Raw genomic sequence first — 21,771 nt, forward strand, 5'->3', positions numbered from 1 at the left:
TCAACTCAATCCAACCCTGTTCTCTCATGTGGTCTATTCTCCCTGCTACCTATCCTATCCACACCTTGCTCTCTGGATTAAATGCTGACGTGAACTGTGTTCTTCTTGGCTTCAAACTTTGGCTTCTGTTCATATTTTCCTGCCTCCAAGACTGCCTCAAGTTGCAATTGCCTTGTCCTGCATCCCCACTACTTTATTTTGTGGGCAACTGATTCTTACAAGCGGGATTGAGACAGTATGTTTCAGACCATCGTATGACTACAGGGTATTTTTACTAGCAGTTTAAAATACAGACCCAAGTACGTGACCACAGATGAATAAAAGCCAGCCATTGGTGACACCTGATGTGCTTGTCCTAGGTGTTCTTTGGCCACAGGTTCATTTGTTTTGCTGTCTGCTGCAGTCACTAAATGATTTAAGAGGAATCTGGGAGTGAAAACCTGAAATGGAGAAAATTTTCCCCATGAACTAAAATTGTGTTTGCAAATTAAGAAATGCCTGCCACAGATTGATTTTGGTGGCAGAATCCCTTGATTCAACCTGAAGAACACCAGTGATGTGTGGAACTGTAATTTGATGAATACCATTGAACAGAACATCTTAAGTGTTATTTAATATAATTAGTCATCCTGTAGGTTATGTTAACTTACTGTACAATGTGGGACTTTTGTTTATCCTCAAATTTCCTCAAATACTAGCATCTTAGGATACTAGTAGCTTATTAAAAATGTTCCTCTTGACCATTGTCTCTCCCAGATGAAATATGTCTTGAGTCAGGAGGCTTTTAAGCTCTCTCTATGGTTTAGTGGTCCCTAATATTTATTTGATTACAAAGTCTTTTTTTAGATACATCATCTCATTAAATTATTTTACTTATCCTTGCCTACCTCACTGAGTTGCTATCATTTACGTCTTAAAATATAAGTTAACCCTGGAAGAATGCAAGGGTTAGGGGTGCTGACCCCCTGTGCATTCAAAAATCCATGTATAATTTTTGGCTCTCCCAGAACTTAACTACTATTAGCCTACTGTTGACCAGAAACCTTACCAATAACATAAACAGTCAATTAACACATATTTTGTATGTTATATGTATTATATACTGTGTTCTCACAATAAAGTCAGCTTAGGAAAACACTATCAGGCCACACTGGAAAACAGTATGGAGGTTTCTCAAAAAGTGAAAAGTACAACTGCCCTATGATTCAGCAATTGCACTACTAGGTATTTACCCAAAGGATACAAAATACTGATTCAAGGGGCACATGCACCCTGATGTTTACGGCAGCATTTTCAACAACAGCCAAATTATGGAAAGAGCCCAAATGTCCCTCGACTAACGAATGGATAAAGAGAGTTGGTGTGTGTGCGTGTGTGTGTAAATGGAATATTACTCAGCCATCAAAAAGAATGAAATCTTGCCATTTGCAATGATGTGGACGCAGCTAGAATGTAATTATGCTAAGTGAAATAAGTTAGTCAGAGAAAGACAACTACCATGTGATTTCACTCAAAGAAACAAAACAGATGAACATAGGGGAAGAGAAAAGAGACGAGAGGGAAGTAAACCAGAAGAGACTCTTAACTATAGAGAACAAACTGAAGGTTGATGGAGAGGAGGTGGGGGGATGGGCTAAATGGGTGATGGGTATTAAGGAGGGCACTTGTTGGTGGGGCGCCTGAGTGGCTCAGGAGGTTAAGTGTCCAACTTCCACTCAGGTCATGATCTCACAGTTCTTGAGTTCGAGCCCCGCATGGGGCTCTATGCTGACAGCTCGGAAACTGGAACCTGCTTTGGATTCTGTGTCTCCCTCTCTCTCTCTCTCTGCCCCCCCCCCCCCCCTTGCACTCTGTCTCTCTCTCTCACTCTCTCTCTCTCTCACAAATAAATAAACATTAAAAAATTATTATTAAAAAGAAAAGGAGGGCACTTGCTGGGATGAGCCCTGGGTGTTGTATGTAAGTGATGAATCACTAAATTCTACTCCTGAAACCAATATTGCACTATATGTTAACTAACTTGAATTTAAATAAAAATTTGAAACAAAATAAAAATTAAAAAGTAAGAGTAAATTAAAAAAATTGTTTTGTTTTAAAATTGTTTTAATATGATTGAGATTGTTTACAAACGTGGACAGTTCTCCTTATCAGGTTATCTTTCTAGGATTTGATTCACTATCACATGACATATTTTGTAAATCAAAAATTAATCTTTATTATAATAATAAACTCACTTTTTAATAAAAAAGGAAAAAGAAAATGCTATGAAAATCCTAAGGAAGAGAAAATATATTTACAGTACGGTACAATATTGGAAAAAAAAAGCCACATATAAATGGACCCGTGCAGTTGAAGCCCACGTTGTTGAAGAGTCAACTATAGATGAATATTTTCAGCATCACAGAACTGAAGAGTTTGCTATACCATCCAGGGACTAGTAAGTGGCAGAGTCAGAATATAACCCAAGTCTTCTAATTCCATGTTCTGGGCTTTTTCCACCTGATCCATTCAGTGTAAAATGGAAAAGTGAGGAATACTCTGTGAAATACAGTGATTAAAGCGATCCCAGGGCTGCACTGCACATTGTATTGGGAGACAGAGTCACCACGTTTCAACTGAGCTCCGGAGAGGATTCTGCCCTTGGACACTTTACCAAGTTGAACTATGCTTATAATCCTTTTAGTATATGTGCTGCCGAAGCGAGCACTTATAATCCCTTTAAGTGTCAGCAACCTTCTTCACCGATATGGACTAAATTATATTCCCCCAAATTCACACACTGAAGCCCTAACCTCCAGTTAGGATTGTATTTAATTTTTTTTTAATGTTTATTTATTCTTGAGACAGAGAGAGACAGAGCATGAACGGGGGAGGGTCAGAGAGAGGGAGACACAGAATCGGAAACAGGATCCAGGTTCCGAGCTGTCAGCACAGAGCCCGACACAGGGCTCGAACTCACAGACCGCGAGATCATGACCTGAGCGGAAGTCGGCCGCCCAACCGACTGAGCCACCCAGGCGCCCCAGGATTGTATTTAGAGTAGGAAAGTAATTCAGGTTAAATGAGGTCAGGAGGGTGGGGCCCTGATAGGATTAGTGCCCGTATAAGAAGAGACATCAAGGAGCTCAGTCATTCTCTGCACCATGTCAAGACATACTGCCTACAACCAAGAAGAAACCAAATCAGCCAGAATCTTGATCTTGGACTTCCCAGCCTCCGGATCTTTGAGACATACATTTCTGTTGTTTAAAGCCACCGAGTCTGTAGATGTTATGGCAGCCTGCACAGACTAAGACATCCAATTTAGGTTTCTTCTTACCTTGGAAAAAATTAAAAAGTCTTTTGGACTTTTTGGATTTGACAGTCCAACAGTTGCATACATGGGACAGGTCGATTATAATTATTTCTTTCTGAGGTGATACATTTAAATTAATAGAATCCACTCATAGTAGGCATTGAGAGGTTGCCCTGGATTTGGAGTTAGAAGGAACTGAGTGGCTTTATTAAATGACTTGGTGTGGGGTAGTAACTTTTTTTCTTTTCTTTTTCCTTTTTTTTACTAGGGGAGGGAGTCAGTAGCATTCTACTTAAACGCTTGAAACTCAGTTTAGGGGGACCAGTAATTTGCACTGACAGCTTGGTGGATTGGTCTACAGCTTTGTATACAAATTGCAAAATTTTTAATGTTTATTTATTTTTGAGAGAGAGAGGGTGCACGCGCATGGGAGTGGGGGAGGGGCAGAGACTCAGGGGGAGAGAGTCCCAAGCAGACTCCACACTGTCAGTGCAGAGCCTGACACAGGGCTTTATCCCATGGACCATGAGATCCTGACCTGAGCCGACACCAAGAATCAGACGCTTAACTCACTGGGCCACCCAGGCATCTTGATCTGGCTCTTAATACGCTTTTTATTCAAAGGTGTTAAAAATGTTATATACATTCTACGTATTTATTATATATTATTATACATCACCCATTTGTAATTTTGGTGTTTTTTTACATTTATTTATTTTTGAGAGACAGAGTGAGACAATGCACGAGGGGGGGGGGAGGGGCAGAGACAGGAGACACACTCCCAAGCAGGCTCCAGGCTCCAACCCATGAACCATGAGATCATGACCTGAGCTGAAGTCAGACACTCAACTGACTGAGCCACCCAGACGCCCCTGTAATTTTAGTTTTTTTTTAAATTTTTTTTTAATTAAAAACTTTTATTTTTGAGAGAGAGAGGGAGACAGAGAGAGAGAGAGAGAGAGAGAGAGAGAGAATGGGGGATGGACAGAGAGAGAGGGAGACACAGAATCCCAAGCAGGCTCCAGGCTCTGAGCTGTCAGCACAGAGCCCAATGTGGGGCTTGAATCCACAAACCACGAGATCACGACCTGAGCTTAAGTCGGCAACTTAACCGACTGAGCCACCCAGGCGCCCTGTAATTTTGGTTTTTAATCCTGAGCAAAAGTATTATTTTGAACTTAAGTCAAAAATAACAATTTCATCACAAACGTTGTTTTACATAGCAACTTCTCTTTCCTCATTTTTCTCTGGTTGCTCATTACTGTATTCCTTTTCTCTACTTACATGAACTGCTGAAAATTCCTAGATGTTTTCTATTTTGGCATGGCTATTGTTGTAAATGTATTTTATTTTATTTTGTAAGGGTGTTTTAAACCTTTGAAGTATATGGATAGTCTTGTTTTTTTTTTTTCTTCTTTCTTTCTTTTCCCCAGTGTAAGAATGTTCTTTTTTTTTATTTTCACAAAAGTTTTTATTTTGAAATAATTACAGATTCCAAAGAATTTGCACAGATAGTACAGAGGGGTCCTCTGCACCCTTTACTCAATTACCTCCAATGGCTACTTCTTACATAACCAGAGTACAGTATCAAAACCAGGAAACTGACATTCGTAAATTCCGTGTCTTTCATTCCAAACCATTTTATCAGATGTGCAGATGGGTGTAACCACCACTGCAATCAAGACAGAGAACTATTCTCACACCACAAAGGTCTTCTGTGTTTTACCCCATTATGCTCATCCTCCTTCCGCACCTCTCCACCTTCCCCTAACCATCCCTAACATCTACACCCACTAATTTGTTCTCCATGGCATAATTTTATCATTTTAAGAATGTTATTCAAATAGAATCGTGCAAGAAGTGACCTTTTGAGTTTCACTTTTTAAATTCAGTGCATGTACTTGGTTCCTCTTTCTATCCCATGGTACGGCTGTGTCCCTGTTTGTTTTAACCATTCACCCATTGAAGGACATTTTGGATATTCTGGTTTTTGGCTATTGCAAGTAAAGTTGGGATGAACAATCATAGATGGGTTTTATGCTTTCATTTGTCTGGGATAAATTTCCGGGGTAAGATTGCTGTGTTATATGTGCATGTTTCATTTTTGGTTTTGTTTTTGTTTTAAAGAAACTTCCTATTTTCCATTTTACATCCCCACAAGCCATATAGGGGAAACTCAGTTTCTCAGAATCCTTGCCAGCATTTGGTATTGTCACTATTTTTTATTTTAGTTGTTTTGATGGGTTGTATCTACCATTGTAGTCATATCTCATATTGAATTTCCCTGATGGCTAGTGATGTAGAAAATTTTTTCATGTGCTCATTTGCTATCCATAGATCCTCTTCTGGGAAATGTTTCTTTATATTTTTTGCCCTTTTTCTTTTTTTAATATTTATTTATATATTTTTAATATAATTTATGGTCAAGTTAGCTAACATACAGTGTATACAGTGTGCTCTTGGCTTCAGGAGTAGATTCCCATGATTCATCACTTACATACAACACCCAGAACTCATCCCGACAAGTGCCCTCCTCAATGCCCATCACCCATTTTTCCCCTCTCCCCTGTGCCCCCATCAACCCTCAGTTTGTTCTCTGTATTTAAGAGTCTCTTGTGGTTTGCCTCCCTCTCTGTTTGAAACTATTTTTTTACACTTCCCTTCCCCCATGGTTTTCTGTTAAGTTTCTCAAATCCCACATATGAGTGAAAACATACGATATCTGTCTTTCTCTGACTTATTTCACTTGGCATAATACCCTCCAGTTCCATTCATGTTGTTGTAAATGGCAAGATTTCATTCTTTCTCATTGCTGAGTAGTATTCCATTGTGTGCGTGTGTGTGTGTGTGTGTGTGTGTGTGTGTGTATACAGTATCATATATATATATATATATATATATATATATATATATATATATATACCACATCTTTACATCTTTTTTATTCATCTGTTGATAGACATTTAGGCTCTTTCCATAATTTGGCTATTGTTGACAGCACTGCTATAAACATTGGGGCACATGTGCTCCTATGAATCAGCACTCTTGTATCCTTTGGGTAAATTCCTAGTAGTGCTATTGCTGGGTCATAAGGTAGTTCTATTTTTAAGTTTTTGAGGAACCTCCACACTGTTTTCCAGAGTGGCTGCACCAGTTTGCATTCCCACCAACAGTACAAGAGGGTTCCCATTTCTCCACATGCTTGCCAACATCTGTTGTTTCCTGAGTTGTTAACTTTTGCCACTATGACCGGTGTGAGGTGGTATTTCAATGTTGTTTTGATTTGTATTTCTCTGATGATGAACGATGTTGAGCATCTTGTCACGTGACTATTGGCTATCTGGATATCTTCTTTGGAAAAGTATCTATTCCTGTCTTCTGTCCATTTCCCCAGTGTAAGAATGTTCTTGAGGGGATGGGTAAGACAGAACAGAACAGCCAGCAGCTTTCCCTGTTAGTGGATAGCAAGGTCAAGATAGAAGAAGGACACCAGCAATTCTCTTAAAATTTAAAAACTCAGTCCCATATGTGAGTACAATAGAGCTGACCTTCTGAATGACTATAGAAAAGGCAATTTCCTGGGCATATTTCTATTTTTCCTTTTCATTTCCTTTCAACATCTATTTCTACTGCCTACACAAGCACAGAGCCTACGGGGCAATGACACGGGGCCTTTTTCTCACTTAGCTGTCTAATATCCACATAGGTGTTAGGTGATTAAAAGATTTAAAGTATTACTGCTTACAGGAAATACCTTGCCATTTAAAATTCTTAGAAATGAAAAAGACTTCAAGATCCATAGTAATGAATTTTTAATGGTGTAATTTTGAAAATAGCTATTTTTGTTCTGGGGAGAAAAAGGTGGTCAAATGCTTACATTATGTATTTGTTTGGGTGGCCTAACACCCTTAGTGAGCAGGGAGCACACACACGTGTCCCTAGGTAGAAGAATTCTGCTCCTTGCATACAGATTATAGTGATGATTCTACAGTGATTCTAATCTCCAGAGACAGAGGCAGTAGTGTGCTGTAGATGGTTCATACAGTCTCACAAGTCTTGGATTTGGCAAAAGATTGTTGTGCAGGCAACAGCAGGAGAAATAGATAAATTAGACCTTGTCAAAGTTGAAAATTTTTCTATGCTTCAAAAGATGCTACTAGGAAAAGGAAAAGATAACCTACAGAATGGGAGAAAATTTTTGCAAATCATATCTGATAAGGGGTTTATATCTAGCAGATGTAGAACTCTTGTAACTCAATAATAAAAAGACAACTAACCCAATTAAAGATATGTAAAGGACTGAAATAGGCATTTCTACAAAGAAAATATACAAATGGCCAATAAGCACATGAATAGATGCTCATTATTAGTTGTCAGGAAAATGTAAATCCAAACAATGAGATATCACTTCACATTCACTATGATGACTATAATAAAAAAAGTCAGATAATAACAAGTGTTGATGAGGATGTGGAAAAATCAGAACCTTCATGCACTGCTGCTGGGAATATAAAATGGAGCAGCCACTGTGGAACACTTTGACAGTTTGTCAAATGGTTAAAAACAGAGTTACCATATGATCCAGCAATTCCACTTCTAGGTATATATCCAAGAGAAATGAAAACATATGTTCTCACAAAACTTATGCATAAATGTTTATAGCAACATTATTCGTCATAGATAAAGGGTGGAAACCACCTACATGTCCATCAACTGATGAGTGGATAAACAAAATATGGTTATATCCATACTATAAAATATTCGGCCATAAAATGAATGAAGTCTGATACATGCAGCAACATTGATGAACCTTGAAAACATCATGCTAATTGAAAGAACTCAGTCAAAAAAGGCCTCATAATATATGATTCCATTTTTATGAAATGTGGAGAATAGGCAAATCTATAGAGCCAGAAAGTAAATTAGTGGTTGCTGAGAGATGGGGAACTTGGCAAAAGGGTTTGTGAATGCTTTTTAAGGTGAAGAAAATGTTCTAAAATTTACTATAGTGATGGTTGCACATATGTGTGAATATACTAAAAAACAATGATGATGCTTTTTTTGAATTGTATACGTTAAGTGGGTTATTTATATGCACACCATATATGAATTATCAATCAATAAAGCTGTTTTAAGATATAAATTAAACAGAGACATTGAAGATATAAAAACAAATTGAACTTCTAGATTTGAAAAGTACAATATCTGAACTTCTAGATTTGAGAAGTACAATATCCGAGGGAAGAACATTGCATGGGATTGATGGTAAAGAAAAAGAGATTAGATGATGAGGAAGAAAACATTAGCTAACTTTAATACACAGCAATAAAACCACGTAAAGTGAGGCACAGAGACATAAAAGAAAACAAAACAGAGTATTGGTGAGCTACAGGACAACTTCATATGTGTAATTGGAGTTCCACAGGAGAAGAGAAAGGAGTTGGCAAAGAAAGTATTTGAAACATAATAACCAAAATATTTTTCAAAAAAATTTTAGAGAACATATTTTTAAAATTTAATATCATACTACGTATAATTTGATGCCAGAGTAAAAAATCTGGGTATTTTGACATTTGAAATGTGACTATAACCGGGAAACCAGTAGATTCCCAGACTACAATGAGGAATACTCCATTAGGACAAACCACTTTTTTTCCCCCAAATTTTTATTTAAATTCTAGCTAGTTAACATACAGCGTAATATTCATTTTAGGAGTAGAATTTAGTGATTCGTCACTCACATATGACACCCAGTGCTCAATACGATAAGTGCCCTCCTTAATATCCATCACCCATTTAGCCCATCCCCCCACCCACCTCCCCTCCAACAACCCTCAGTTTGTTCTCTACCATTGAGTCTCTTATGGTTTGCTTCCCTCTCTCTCTTTTTTCCCCTTCCCTTAAGTTCACCTATTTTCTTTCTTAAATCCACATATGAGTGAAATCCAATGGTATTTGTCTTTCCTGATTGACTTATTTCACTTAGCATAATACTCTCTAGCTCCATCCACATCGTTGCAAATGGTAAGATTTCATTCTTCTTCCAGCCTCTATGTTATTCTTTAAAAATATAACTTATTGTCAAATTGGTTCCCATACAACAGCCAGTTCTCATCCTCACAAGTGCCGTCCTCCATGCCCATCATCCACTTTCCTCTCTCCTCCAGCCCCCATCAACCCTCAGTTTGTCCTCAGTATTTAAGAGTCTCTTATGGTTTGCCTCCCTCCCTCTCTGTAACTTTTTCCCCCTTTCCCTCCCCCATGGTCTTCTGTTAAGTTTCTCAAAATCCACATATGAGTGAAAACATGGTATCTGTCTTTCTCTGACGGACTTATTTCACTTAGCATAATACCCGCCAGTTCCATCCATGTTGCTGCAAATGCCCAAATTTCATTCTTTCTCATTGCCAAGTAGTACTCCATCGTATATATAAACCACATCTTCTTTATTCATTCATCATTTGATGGACATTTAGGCTCTTTCCATAATTTGGCTATTGTTGAGAGTGCTGCTATAAACATTGGGGTACATGTGTCCCTGTACATCAGCACTCTTGGATTCCTTGGGTAAATTCCTAGTATGCTATTGCTGGGTCATAGGGTAGATCTATTTTTAATTTTTTGAGGAACCTCCACACTGTTTTCCAGAGTGGCTGCACCAGTTTGCATTCCCACCAACAATGCAAGAGGGTTCCCATTTCTCCATATCCTTGCCAGTATCTATAGTCTCCTGATTTGTTCATTTTAGCCACTCTGACTGTCGTGAGGTGGTATCTCAGTGTAAAGTATTTTTCAAATTTGATGAAGTATATATACCTATAGATCCAAGAACGTCAAGTACAAGAAACATGAAGGGAACTATTCCAAGAATCTTCTTAATCAAATTGCTCAAAATTATTGATAAAAGAAAAATCTTAAAAGTTCTCAGTGGGGGCGCCTGGGTGGCTCAGTCGGTTAAGCGGCCGACTTCGGCTCAGGTCATGATCTCGCGGTCTGGGAGTTCAAGCCCCGCGTCAGGCTCTGTGCTGACAGCTCAGAGCCTGAAGCCTGTTTCAGATTCTGTGTCTCCCTCTCTCTGACCCTCCCCTGTTCATGCTCTGTCTCTCTCTGTCTCAAAAATAAATAAACGTTAAAAAAAAAATTAAAAAAAAAAAGTTCTCAGTGGATACAAACACTTTAAGTTCGGAGGAACAAAGAAAAGAATAACAGTGATTTCTCCTCCAAAACATCACAAGCTAGAGGGAAGAGGGAAAAGGAATTCAAAATGGTGAAGGAAAAAAAAAACCAAATCCTACACCCAGAAAAAATCTTAAGACAAGAAAAATGAAATAAACAGTTTTTTCAGACCAAAAAACCGGAAATAATTCACTACAAGCAGACCCACACCATGAGACATATTAAAGGCATATTCAGACAAAAAGAAAATAATGTAAGATAGAAATATAGATCCCTACAAAGGAATGATAAGCACTAAAATTGGAAGCTTCATGGGTAAATATACAAGCTACTTTTTCTTACTTAAGTCTTCTTGATTATAACAGACTATTTTAGCAATAATTTTAGGCAATGTATTGTGGAGCTGATAAAAAATAAAAGTTAAGCCTTTGGCAGCAATAGCAGAAATTCTGGGATTGGAAAAAATGGGGGTATACTATTGTAACTTTTTTATATGGCGGAATGTCTACCTCTAAGACAGATACTTCTCTGCTGTGGATCTTAGAAAAACAAAACGAGCCCACACCCAGACGTAGTGGAAACTCCTTTGCCATTTTGCTTCTAGCCAGAGAATAAGAACTTGATAATCTTTGTGTAAATAAACCCTAACCCTAACCCTAACCCTAAACCCTAACCCCTAACCCGTACCCGTACCCATACCCATACCCTAACCCTAACCCTGTCAGTTAGTTGGTGACAAAAACTGGTTTGTTGTCTCTAGTTTTGTTGATTCAAGCATTTTACATAGCACTGCAGTTTCATGGTGGTGGTAGTTGATACTCTGTCATTTTTTTACCTGTTTCCCCCTCTCTTATTCCATATTCTATCACCTAGCATAGCATCTGTGACATAGCAATAGTAGCTTGGCAAAATTTTGTTGAGTGGATGAATGAATGAATACACAAATGGGCTTTGGGAAGGTTATTAATCTTTCTGAGGTCTTGGTTCCTAATATGGAAAGTAGCACTAATAATATTATTGTGATAATATATATGTAAAGTACTTAGCACATTGCTTGGCACACAGCAGACAATCAATAAATGTCCATGTTTTGCCCTTTCTCCTTCTCTTTGCTTCATCCTGACCACCTACATGGATGCTTGTCCTGAATCCATTTTCCTTAATGACCTTGTTCTAATACGTGAACTGAAAAACCAAATTACCAACTGTCTGTTGTTGGCCAACATTACCCTAATTTAACTCTCAGGGTGGGTTCAGGGAACTTTTATGGACGGAAAACCCTTCAAGATCTAAAGCTGTAAAGTCTGAAAGGAAGGTGTTTCAGACCACTATGAGCAAAGGTAGAGCTCTGAAGCTCTTTAGCATGCAAGGCTGTGGTTTGGGGGTCTTGAGCTTACCAGCTCTGGGAAGTATGAATGCTCAGACTTTTCATACTCTTCAATTCAATACTCCAACCCCATATTAGACCAACGAAGACTTCCATAAATGAGCCTAGACAGCCAACTTTTGAGAGACTCATCTACCTCTTATCTAAGATGTAGATTCTAGTTCCAGCTATGCTAAAACGTACCTTGGGCCAATCCTGTAACTTCTCTGAGACTCAATTCTCTCTCCACAAAGAAGATTTGTAAAGTTCCATCAAGGCAGAAGAGGATAAAGAAAATGTGGTGCTTTCATACAATGGAATATTGAACTGCAGTTAAAAGGAATGGTCTAGATCTCAAAGCAATGCTGAGCGAAGTAAGCCAGATACATATTGTATGATAACTTTTAAACAAAACACAAAAACAATACTACACTTTTATATGTACGTAGAAGTATCAAATATGGTCTGAAAAGAAAAGCAGGAAACTAATAATAGTTCTTGCACCTGAGGGGAATGGAAGGGCACAAGGAGGTGTCCTAGATTGGGAGGAGGTCATCAGCTTTATCTTTAATGTTCTGTCCTAAACTAAAAGTAACTTTTTCTAACTTTCTCTATTTTAAAATAAATTTCTAAAATATTCTAAAATAACATTTCTAAAATATGTTTAAAATAAATTTCTAAATATTCCATTTTAAAAAATGGAAAGTGTTAGATTAGGTAATCCCTCAGGTCCCTTTGAGCTGTAATATTCTAGAGCTCTAAAAGGAAAGGAAGACTTCAGTAGTGGAAGGTTGCAACAGTCTCACTTAGCTCACTTTGGCTAAATTCTCCCCTGGGAGATCAGAGTAGACTACCTTTAAGATCTGTTCCAGCACTGAGTGTCTATGAAAACAAGTGAAGATGGACTCAGCTCCCTTATATGATTCATTCCTTTCTGGGCTCTTGCACGAACTATGTCCTGACTTCAGCGTAGGAGTTGAGGGTCAGAAGGACTTGGCTACCACAAGGCTTACTAAAGAAAGGTAGAATTGTCTTGGACATTTGCCACCATGGAATACTTCTATCCTTTGTCCGGAATGTCAAGGGAAAATGTTTTCCCTACAGAATTTCCTTCCCTTGCTTGCTTTTTCTTTTACGTTAACTGCTGCTGCTAATAGAAGCTGCTCTAAGCAGCAATTGCTTTATCTTTGATGAGTAGACAAGGGCTTGTCTGAAATTAAAAAACCCAGACATCTGATTGCTACTTATTGTGGTAAAAAGACGGAAGAACTAATTGGCAACTCTCTCACCCCCACCGGTTGTCTGTCTCTTTCCGCTTTCCTTTCTTGTGTTTCTATCCCTTCTAGGACAGTAATGCAGGCCTGTTAGATACCTTTGGCCCTGAACATTTGGGGGTTCTTTCTTTCCCTCTATATTCACTGCATTTGCTACACTTATTCCTGCCTCTAATGCAGTAGTCATCACAGTGGTTAGATGCATTTGGAATACTTCCCCCTTCTCCTCTGGACCTATGTCCAGCTCCCATTCACAAAGCCTTCCCTGACCACCTCATTGCACAGTGACCTCTCTTCTCTGTACTCCTATGACATATCAGCCGTACCATATAGATGAATCCGTATAATATACTGCTTTGAATTCTCTCACCATTTAAACGATGTCTTCTTTCCCTGTCATCCCATTTCATAAAGCCTGGGCATTGGATGGAAGGATGACAGTGGCCAAGGGCAGTGGTCTCTTAGGGCCCCAATGTTCATTTGATCCTTTTTCTCATTCCCAGGTTTTTATTTCTCCCCATTTAGAGTGAAAATGGTAGGTTAATGTGCGGGTGGAGAATACACCTGAGCAAATGAGCGATGTTGATAGATATATCAATTTGATAAAGAAAAGGCCTTTAGGGCTCCTATGCATTATTTTCTAATAACTAGGCAGCAATCTATCACCTCTAGGTCCATTCATCAAATAAATAGGTTGAGTAGGTTTTATTAAAAAATGAATTTTGCTGCTGACTGGCTCTGCTACCTTTGTCATAGCCTGAGAAACTGTCTACTGGGTAAACTAGGGATTTTTTCAAAAGCCAAACTCATTTTTCCTAATATACAGAAGCCCAAAATGATCCCTAGGGTTTCGGTCTATCTGATAAATAATATGCATCTTTTGTTTCTAAAAAGAAGAAATCAATCCACTCGGCTAACTTCTTACATTAGCTTTCTAACTCAGAGAGAATTTATCATCATTCTTCTTCCTGTAGTTAGTTTGGATGTCAGCCTAAAGCTGAAGTTCAGCATTGACAATTCTAAGTAAACTATGACACTAATCAAATGAGCCCAGTTATTAGGGACAAAGCTGATATGATCATTGGCAAGCAGAATCTCTGCCAAGTTCCTGCCTTGCATATTCAAAAAATAATTTGTGCTTGGAGACAGCGTGAGGGGGAAATGAGGGGTGGAATGAGGGTTTTCAAAAAAGCATGAAAACTTTTGGGTTGATGGGTATGTTCGTTATCTTGATTGTGGGGATGGTTTCATATGTGTACACATATGTCAAAACTAATCAAGTTGTGCACTTTAAATATGCGGACCTTATTGTGTTTCAATTATACCTCAATAAGGCTTTTAAAAATAATTTAAAGATATCCATTTTCAAGTTTTACACTCCTTCCCTGAGACAAATTCTTGAAGCTCATAATTTTCACCTTAGCCCCAGTGGTTAAGAAAATGTGTTTTGGAGTTGGCTCTGTCATTTACTAGCTTAGTGAATTTGGGAGGTTTTTTTTTATTTAACCTCTCTGAGTCTCAGTTTCCCATCTGAAAAATAGAGATTGTAATGAGAGCAACTAGTTCACACGTTCAGGGTTAAATGAGAGAAGGTATGGAAAGTTCGTAGCACAGTACAGAGCACTAATTAAGCCTTAAAGAAATGGAAGCTATTATTGGACCTGTAAATGTGATATTAACCTTGTCTTGGCTGAATGCATGCAGAATCCCCAGCAGATTCCTAAAGCAGTTTATTGATTGCAGTCAATCAGCTACCTTTATGAGATACTCACCTGTGGATAGATCCCCATAACGGAAACTGCTGGAAAGTAAAAAGATATGCAAATCAGAGCCCCTGACCCCAGTGAGCTGATTGAATGAATGGGAGAGATGGGACACACGTATGAGGGAGACTGTACCAAAGCATGTATGGAAATATACAGGGAAGTCCTGATTTAAGTAGGGGAAGCAATACAAGCAATAGTGAGTGGACGATCTGGCAGGGCTCACTGGGGAACAGTGGTGGTTGATAGTTAAACAGATGACGGTTTGAGTCCCCCCTCCACCATTTATTAGCTGGGAGAGCCTGGGTAAGTCCCGGAGACTTTCTGAACCTTAGTTTCGTACACAGAGATACTCGTATCTTCCTTCTAAGGTTTTTGTGAAGATTAGATGAGGCATGTTTGAGCACCAGCACTGAACCTACAGCACAGCAAGCATTCAACAAAAACGAGAGCAATTTCTAGAATTGTATCTCCAAACTTGAGGGTTCTTTTCCACTTTTTTTGTTCCCACATCTTTCCTTCTACTATTTTGATGGGAGATTTCCACAGAGGAATCCCAGGGCAGTTTCACTGACCAAAACCTCCTATTTGCCTGGCAGTAGGTAAGGTTCTCGGCAGGCCTGATGACTTCTGCCCTTCTGAATTCCACTTAGCCATTCCAGCGGATAATTAGAGCTAACACTTACATGGTCCTATGACACAACATTTTGTGTCAAACAATATGGGACATGTTAGGAAGAGGACACACGGCCCCAAATCTTTCTGTGCCTAGGTATATTATTCGTCAGCTTAGACTGCCATAAAAAATACCACAGACAACAGGGATTTATCTCTCATATTAAGGGAAACTAGAAGTCTAGTTGCTTGCTGATTCCATTCCTGGTTTGCCCACATCCTCCTTCTTACTGTGTCTTCACATGGTGGGGGGGGGTGGAGAGAGAGACACAGAGACACAGAAAGACACAGAAAGACACACACACACACACACACACACACACACACACACACAGAGTGGAAGAGTGAGAGTACGAGTGAGATAGAGAGAGGCAGGGAGGGAAAGGGAGAAGGGGAGGAGGAGTGAGTGAGAGGTGAGAGGGAGGGAAAAAGAGTGTGCTCTGATGTCTATTCTTATAAGGGCACTATTCCCATCATGAAGCCTCCACTATCACAAGCTCATCCAACCCTAATTACCTCCCAAAGGCCCCATCTTCAAATACCATCACATTGGGGGTTAGAGTTCCAATATATGAATTTGGGGGGGCACAAAATTCATTCCATAGACTACTAATTTCTGTTCATAATTAAGTAAATGGCAAGTGCACTCTTGCATTTTTTGGGCCCCCAAAACTTGGAGTCATCTAGCAGTCAGGGTCCTGGTTTGCACCCAGGTGGTCCAGCTTTGACTCTTGGTGTGGGTATACCAGCCTGGTAAAGAGGCAGTGGGATGTAGTAGTTTGAACTCGGACTCTTGAGCAGAACTTCCTGATTTTGAAACAAAGCTTTGCTCCTTACCAGCTGTGAGACTGCAAAAACCTTAATCACTCTCTCTGTGAGGCCAATCGTCTACCTCGTGGAGAAGATACCATGCATATATACACACATACCCTAACTGGGTTGTGGTAAAGTTTAAATGAGTTAAGAAAGCAAAGAGTTTAGAACATAGGAGGTGCTTAATAAATGTTAGCTATTATTATTCATTAAAAAAACAAGCTCCATGAGGGTAGGGATTTTTGTTTGCCGTGTCTCAAGCGGCCAGAACAGTACCTGGTACATATAGAAGATGCTCAGTAAATATTTGTTGAAGAAATGAATGAATCCTTAGTTCTTCTCTTTCACACATCATATTCAATCCATCAGTTCTACTTTCAAAATATATCTAGAATTGACCACTTTTGCTTATTTTCTCTGCTACCATGTGGCCAATAGCCTCTATCTCCTTTCAGCGAAATGATTACAACTTCATCCTAACTAACCTTGATCTTTCATTCCTTTACTACCACTGCCCTCCCCAGCTCCAAACCTGCCTCCCTCTCCTTGCCCAGAATCATTTCTTCAAATCACACTCAAAGTGATTGATCCTTTTTTTCTTGATCCTTTTTTAAAAAAGGTTTTTATTTAAGTTCCCGTTAGTTCACATACAGTGTAGTATTTGTATCACGTGTATAATATAGTGATTTAACACTTCCATACAAACGATTGATCCTTTTTAAGCCTTATATCACACTGCTCCTCTGCTCAAATCTTCCCGTGACCCCCTGCTCATTCACAGGAAAGGGCGAAATTTTTATCTGATCTGCTCTTAGTTACCTCTTTGATCTCATCTTGTATTACTTTCCCCTTTGCTTGTTGTATGTCAGTCACACTGGAGTAGAACAGTATTTCTTTAATACACCATGCACACACTCCTGCCTCAGGATCCTTGCACTTCCTGTACCTTCTCCCAGGAGCACTCATTTAAAAAAAATTTAATGTTTATTTATTTATTCATTTAATATGATTTATTTGTCAAATTGGCTTCCATACAACACTCAGTGCTCCTTTATTTATTTTTGAGAGACAGCAAGAAACAGAGTATGAGCCGGGGAAGGGCAAAGAGAGAGGGAGACACAGAATGTGAAGCAGGCTCCAGGCTCTGAGCTGTCAGCACAGAGCCCGACGCGGGGCTCGAACCCACGAACCATGAGATCATGACCTGAGCCGAAGTTGGATGCCTAACCGACTGAGCCACCCAAGCGCCCCTCCCAGGAGCACTTTTAATTTACTTTCTCGCTTTCTTCAGATCTCTACCTAAATATGGCCATTAGAGAGGCTGTTCCCAATCATCCTATGTAAAACACCATCCCCACCTCTACTGTTCCCTGACCACTTCACTCCGCTTTAGTTTTCTCCATAGCATTTTTCACCACCTGACATATCCTTTATTTGTTTGTTACTTATGGTCTGTCTCATCTCTCCAAAATGTCATCTCCACCAGGGAGGGGACTTTGGTGATTTTGTTCGCTGCTGTATCCTCATTGTTCCCTGTTGTATCCCCAGTGCCTAGAATAGTACCTGGAATATTTTGATTCCTCAGTAAGTATTTGATGAATGAATGAATAGATGGTCTTTAAAAAATAATGTCCCTTGTTATCATCTTCTTACTCTAAGGAGCAGCTTATAGTCTAAGATAACCTCCTTCGAGGGCCAGCTCCATTTAGCTTTGATCGTTGGAGTGAGGAAAATGAGTTTTTCCTTCCCAAAATCAGTTTGGTAAGCAACATATAGGAAAACATTGGGCTCATGGGGGAAAATATTTACAAAAGCCATTGGGGATGGAAATTTGGATATTACATTGTAATATCACTCCTCCATTCTATGGGTCTGGTCAAAGTGTTACCAGTCTCCGTCTGGCTGCATTTAAAAATCATCCTGAAAAGTCTGTTCTTTTATTTCCATAAAATAACATCTTTCCAAAGACTCAAACTATTCACAGTGTCTTCTGGGAAATGTGTTATTATTATTATTTTTTTCTGGGGGAACAAGGGAAGGGAAAAGTAGACTTTTATTTTTATGTACTTCTGTATTATTAAGTTTTTAACATGGAGCAAGAATAATCTTTTTAAAATAAAAATATCTTCTCTATTCTGATTTTTTTTTTCTTCTGGGAGAAAAACCTTGGAAAATATCAATCAATGACAATTCTTCCTATTTTAAAAAATTGATAACATTGTAACTTAAAAAAAAACCTTTATAGTAGGCAAGTATAGGAAAATTAAAAAATATATAAAAGCTCTAGACAAGGTTATCGAAGCTTTGGGGTATTTAAGTTTATGAACTTGCAGCCCCGTATAAGATGTTTAATTCACAGATCTTTGCTTGGGGCTGTGAATTTATGCTCTGAAGTGGAGGGGATTTAAAAATTAGGAAGTCTCTGGTTTTCCCATCTGTGTTAAATCCATATAATCAGATGAGTCACAATGAGCTTGGGGCGGGGGTGGGTGGGGGGAAGCTCTCTGCTTTTACAAAGCACATGTCCACCAGAACTCTCTGAGCCACTTTGTATGTTTTCCACACACTGGCTGACAGGAAGCAGCCCTAAGGTGTCCAAGTGAATGATTCAGGACAGAACCCCCAGCTTCTTTGGTTCTAGCCCAAATTGTAACCTAAGAACTAGGAAGGAGGGACATGGCCGTCATCCAAAACTCAGGCTTGGGGGTAAGCATGGGGACAGCACGTGGGAGCTGACTTTTCTAACCCTGACCTCAGCTGCATACTACTTCTTAGAGGTCCAGGAGAGGTCCTCAAGTAGCAGACAACCCAGTAAGGACATCATAATGCAGACGAAGCCTCCCCTGCATCCAGTAAGACTGTCAAGGTGAGACCTTCTGTGCTCTATGACACCACATTCTCCTCTGACCAGCACCACCATTCCTTGGCTCCGGTGCCTATGAGTATGTTTTTGCTCTTCTCAGCAGCCCCTCTCCCATCACACACTTGTACATATCTCTTGCCCTTTTTCTTTCTGATTACCTAGACTATCACATTGAAAAGACAAACCACCTCCAACTCCAAACCACGTAGAGCTGAAGCAATCTCTTGTCTTGATTTTCAATGCAGAGTTCACGGGTGTTAAATGGAGGTGTTAAATGTTTCCACCACTTATAGTACTGTGTTCCAAGGCTGTTAGACCCTTGACGGAGTGTTTTCCAAACTTTCCAAAAATTGGAGAGGGATACCCTGCACATCTTGAAAGTATCAAACGAGCGAATAAACAAACATGCTTTAAACACTCCTTCATTTGTTTTAATATAATTAGGTTTAGGAGTAGGCAATCAATCAGAATGTCTATGTGTAGCATTTTGGAATCAGGAAGAAATTGGAAACATAACCATCGTGACTCCATTCTAATAAGCTTGAATGCAAGCAGAATAACTAAAGAGAAGACTCTTTCTACTCTTTCCAGTTCCTCCTCCCACTCAAAGAGTTCAGTGCGAGTGAGCTGGTCTAAGACCCTTGAAAGCACAGCATGTAGGTAGCCACCCCTCTCTCTTAGGGCTTGAGTAAGACTGGCGTAATTATGTGGGCATTCATTTCAGAGAGAGTGAGTGCCTACTACCAGCCAAGCATTGGGCTAGGTGTTGGGTATACAACGGTGAGCAAAAACAGATGTGATGCCTGCTTTCTTGGAGCTTCTGATCTCATGGGTGAGATAGACATTAACCACATAATTACACGAATGAGTATATAATTATAAACTCAGATGAATATTCTGAAATAAGAAACAGTTCTAAGGAAGTGTACAATATAGCAGGGAATTAATGAAGGCTTCCACAAGGAAATAGTGCTTAAACTGAGATTTGAAGGGTTAGCAGGAGTTAAGTGACTGATCAAAAAAAAAAATGTATTCCAATTAGGAAGAATGGAGGTCCAAGGTGCTGTGGAGGACTAGAAACAAGGTCAGGGCGGCAAGTCTACCCAGCAGGGGAGCTGTGGGAGACGAAGCTGGAGAATTCAGTGGGGATGTTTTTCGATGGGTGTACCACTGGCTTTGGAACACAATTGTACATGGGGGCGGGGAGTGCTAGTTCGTATTTGCGAAGTTCCAGGAAGTTCAGCCTCTCTGGTCTCTGCCCACTAACTGTCAAATTATCCCCCTGGTATTTATGACAACCAAGAAGTCCCTAAATTTCTAAACAGCCCCCAGTTAAGAACTACTGGATGTAAAGCCTTGTCCTACAAGCAAGGGGGAAACAATAGGAACAGTTTAAGCAGAAGAAGACCGTGACCCGATTTGTATTCTGGAAAGATCATTTTGTCAATGTATATTACTAAGTGAAAGAAGCCAGTCTGAAAAGGCTACATACTGTTTAATTCCAACTATACGACACTCTGGGAAAGGCAAAGCTATGGAGACAATAAATAGATCAGTGGTTGCCAGACGTTAGTAGGGAGGGAGGAATGAATTGATGGAGCACAGGGGATTTTGGGGGGGGGGCAGTGAAACTACTCTGTATGATAATGTAATAGTGGATAGGTGTCATTATATATTTGTCCAAACCTATACAACGTACAATACTGAGAGTGAACCCTAATGTAAACTATGGACTTTGGGTTGTTATGATGCGTCCGTGCAGGTTTGTCAATGATAACAAATGTACCGTTTTGGTGAGGGATGTTGATAATGGGGGAGGCTGTGCATGAGTGGGGATAAATGGGAAATCTCTGTACCTTCCACTCAATTTTGCTGTGAACCTAAAACCACTCTAAAAAACGAAGTCAATGTCTTATAAAAAGCAAAGGAATGCCAGCAGGATCACTGTGGAAATACTGAAGGTAGGGGATGAAGATCTGATTCAGATATCCTCCTGGAATTAAAGAGGAGAAAGTCCCTTAAAAGAAAGATTACTCTGCCTGTAGTGCAAAAACTGGAGGGTTTCCCCAAAGACCCTCTCTGATTAGGTTGTTGCTAGCATGCAAAGGCTGCCTGAGGATCAGAGGGGTGGTGGAGGGGATAACTGGACGAACTCTCACCAGACATGAATGGTAGCATTTTACTGCATTTGTAATAGCAACTGCCTATTGAGTACTTAATATATGCCACGTATGTGGTATGTGCTCTGCACACATTATTTTATTTTGTTCTTATGATAACAGTGCAAAGTATTAATGATATCCCTATGTTACAGATGAGAGAATGTAGCATTGGACTTTAGTGACTTTCCCAGTGTTAGCAGGTAAGTGGTAGATCCAGGCGTCCATAAGGACTGTTTGACCCCAGAGCCCATGCTCTTAGCCACAGTGCTATATCTAGATGTTGTATTATCAACAGAGCGTCGTAGCAGAGTACAGAGACCAAAGGGCCTGTGAACCGGGCTGAAGTCTGCGTGGAGCACAAGAACTTTTGCTATGGAGCACTTC

General features: G+C 39.6%; 1 protein-coding gene across 1 annotated transcript in view; it reads right to left on the reverse strand.

Annotated features, from left to right (window-relative positions):
• TRPC5 (transient receptor potential cation channel subfamily C member 5) overlaps window positions 1–21,771 on the reverse strand; it is a 269,192-nt gene that overhangs the window by 154,174 nt on the left and 93,247 nt on the right. The window lies entirely within an intron of this gene.

Source organism: Neofelis nebulosa, chromosome X (genome assembly GCF_028018385.1).
Source record: "Neofelis nebulosa isolate mNeoNeb1 chromosome X, mNeoNeb1.pri, whole genome shotgun sequence".
In the NCBI taxonomy this organism is placed as follows: domain Eukaryota; kingdom Metazoa; phylum Chordata; class Mammalia; order Carnivora; family Felidae; genus Neofelis; species Neofelis nebulosa.